This window comes from Gossypium arboreum, chromosome 9, assembly GCF_025698485.1.
Source record: "Gossypium arboreum isolate Shixiya-1 chromosome 9, ASM2569848v2, whole genome shotgun sequence".
In the NCBI taxonomy this organism is placed as follows: Eukaryota; Viridiplantae; Streptophyta; class Magnoliopsida; order Malvales; family Malvaceae; genus Gossypium; species Gossypium arboreum.
In genome coordinates this window covers 23,445,987-23,449,576 of record NC_069078.1, presented here as the reverse complement: position 1 = coordinate 23,449,576, position 3,590 = coordinate 23,445,987, and the positions used below count along the sequence as shown (strand labels likewise).

At 33.8% G+C, this 3,590-nt stretch overlaps 1 non-coding gene across 1 annotated transcript; it reads left to right on the top strand.

Annotated features, from left to right (window-relative positions):
* The first annotated feature begins 211 nt into the window (after positions 1–211).
* LOC128281011 (small nucleolar RNA R71) lies at positions 212–318 on the top strand. Its single transcript, XR_008271228.1, has one exon. It is a non-coding gene; the product is annotated as a small nucleolar RNA R71 (small nucleolar RNA).
* Positions 319–3,590: the final 3,272 nt, after the last annotated feature.

The following is a 3,590-nucleotide window of genomic DNA, read 5'->3' as shown; positions in this document are numbered from 1 at the left end:
TGTTTTACTTAATTTGATAACATGGTGACTACATCTAAATTGAAAACACTGGCTGCTTTCATTAGCTTCGTCCTCCTGACTTGCCACTAATAATTATTTAGTACCATCAGATGTTTTATTGTTCAGAGTTCCATTGGCTACTACATCGATCAATTGCCTAGTTGAGGGATTCAAAATATTTTAGAAGGTTTGAACCTGTAGCCATAGAGGTAACCCATGGTGAGGGCACCGTCTCAATAAATCCTTATACCTCTCTCATGCATCATATAGGGTCTCTGAGTCAATCTAAACAAAAGAAGAGATATCATTCCTTAACTTGGTTGTCTTAGCAGGCGGGAAATACTTCAGTAGGAATTTCTCATTCATTTGATCCCATGTAGTGATAGAACCTCGTGGCAATGAATTCAACCACTGTTTAGCTTTGTTTCTCAACGAGAAAGGGAATAACCATAGGCGAATGGCGTCGTCAGAAATTCCATTTATCTTGAAAGTATCACAAACTTCCTAAAAATTAGCCAAATGAGTATTTAGATCTTCATCTTACAAACCATCAAACTAAACAAATTGTTGTACCATTTGAATAGTGTTCGGCTTCAGTTCAAAATTATTTGCAGCAATAGTGGGTCTCACAATACTCGATTCAGCCCCAGTTAGAGTGGGCTTGGCATAATCGTACATAGTACGTGGAACAGGATTTGGATTTGCAGGATTTGCAACAACCGCAGGAGGTAGCTAATTATTCTGATTATCACCCATCTCTTCAGTAATAATAATATCCTCTTACTCGTCTACTATACTTTGTCAACTCTGCCTTACTTCTCTATGATTTCTGCGAGCTGTACTTTCAATTTCACTATCAAATAATAATGGTCCCAACAGGTTTCTTCTAGTCATAAACTAAGGGAGCCTATCAGAAGCAAATAAAAGAAAAATTAAAAAATAAAAATTAAACTAAAAATATAGATATAACAAAAATAAAAATGGCTAAATTAATAAAAATCGAGTGTTCCTAATATTTTAGTCCTCGGCAACGGTGCCAAAAACTTGATGGTCACTAATTCAACTATACTTACAAAAAAGGCAAGCGCTCCTATCGAACAATAGTATAGCTATGGTGAGTAGGGAATATCATATCCACGAGGACAAAAAGTACTAGTAATAATCGTTTTCCTATTATTTAGCCGACAAATTGGAGTGATTATTTTTAATTTAAAATTACTAAACTAATCAAACAAAGAATGCAACAGAGAATGAAATAGGAGAATAATTGAAGATAACCAATGAGATAGACAATATCCAGGAAAGAATCCACCTAGACTTCACCTATTATTATGAATCTAAATTAAATGATTTATTCACTTGTGTCTTGATCTGCAAAAATCCCTAAATTATGTTAATATCTTTTTTTAGAGTAAGAACAACTGATTCTAGGTTGATTAATTGAAATCTCTTTCTAATTAAAACCCTTATTGTCGCATTAACTCAATCTATGTATTCCCCTATTAGATTTGACTATAATCCGGTAGATTTATGTCATCCTATCTCTAGGATTGCATGCAACTCCACTCAATTATACTAGATCTACTCTTAAACATGGACTTTTGTTCTACTAAAATAAGCACATTAAACTCGAATTAATATCTCAAAAATATTAAAACAAGAAATAAGAATACATAATTGAGAACAAGAATAAAGTATTTATCGTGTAAATCAAATATCAAATAATAAGATTCATCATAAGTTTCATCTTCCTTAGGTATCTAAGGAATTTAGTTCATAATCTTGAATGAAAACATCTCAAAGTCAAAATAAGCACAAGGCATAAAGAAACTCAATAAAACTTTGAAAGAAATTAAATGGAGATATTTGATGTTGAGGGAGATTTGCTTCTGAGTTGATTCCGATGGCATTTTTTGAGTGGTTTCTTCGATCTTCTTTGAGTGCTCCCTTAGGTCTTCTTCTAATTGGTATTTATAGACTTTAGAATGCTCAGAAAGCCTAAAAATTTTGTTTTACCATGTATTTAGGAAGCAGGGTGAGATATCGACACGGGCTGGCACATGGGCGTGTGGCCAGGCCGTGTTGATCCTAGAAAACTCTTTATTTGTCCAATTTTGGCTAATTTTTTGCTTCTTTTTCTCCCAAATGCTCTCCTAAGTTTAGAAACATGAATTTAAAGGATTTGGAGCATCAAATTCAGTAATTTACATAATTAATCATCTAAAAATGCATTAAGAATAGGATTAAAATATGTTACTTTTACAACTTATCAGTAGAACATTTTCAACCAATCCTCCTGAAATTCCCTTTTCAATCCGCCCATTCCTCATTTCACCCATTTTTCTATCTTCAACTACCTCACCAACTACTTCCCTCTGTACTCCACATTTTATAGTCATGAATAACACGTATATCGTTACAACCAATACTACTAATTCATACTATATCATGAAGTATACCACTTACTAGTTCTATCATACAGACCAAAGACCGTACTTGTAGACATTCATGCATTTACCAGCTTTAAGCATGCTTAAATTTCTCGTTCACATTAACTATATACAACTATAGGACTCAAAATGAACTTAGTAAATATATACAAGTAGAACATGCAAGCAGCACAATAATCTAGCAACACCCAAAGGTGGAGTACAGAAACTCACCTCCTATCCTTCGTCCTCATCATCTTATCTTTTCCAAATGATAGAGACTCCTTCGTCCTAGCAGGAGTTCATAAAATTCTCTACTTTTCAGGTCCAACCCTCACGATCACTGCCCCATTGCCACACTCGGTTTCTTGTAAATCTGGAAATTAGGATAGATTGGTGGTTAAATTGAAAGAAGATGCAAGTTGGTGGCCTCTATTGCAACATCAGGAAAATTTAGTGATTGAAATGGACATGGTTGAGATCCAATTTTGGTTCAGTTGGATTGGAACTAACTGGTTCCTTAGTGGGAGACAAAATGATTGTCAATAGATGGTTTCTATATAGTTGAAGATCAAGCATGAAGAGATATAAATAGCTGAAAAGTGACTTCCTAGGGAGAATTCTCAATTCTATTTCATTTTCCTCTATTCTTCATCTTCTTTCTTGGTTGTTTCAAATAAGAGATAGTTATGGAAAGCTCTGCATGAAGTGATGATCTTAAGCTTTCAGTCAAACAAGTAGAAAATCTAGTAAGCTGGTAAGGTTCTTAGCCCTTTGGTATATGCAAGGTTAAGAAAATGAAGTTAAGAATTTTTAGAACCTTTTTATAGATTTTTCATGTTTCTGGAAAACTTAATTTTTAGCTAAACATACAAACTTTAACTCATGAGTTTGGTAATACTACTTAGCTGCCAAAAGGATGGAAGCATGATCACCTCCAGGTGTGCCAACGTCTAGAGTAGAAATTTTACACAAAGTATATGAAGAAGCAGTGTCCACAAGTATATAGGTCAGGATGTAATATAGTTACAATGGAGTAAATGAGTACTCCGAAGATCGTACCAAAGGGAGGTGAGCATTAAGTTAATTCTAACTTAAGAAAAAATCGATCTAGTTAGTACTTTTAGATAAATTATATTACGATAAAATAAAAAAAGAATT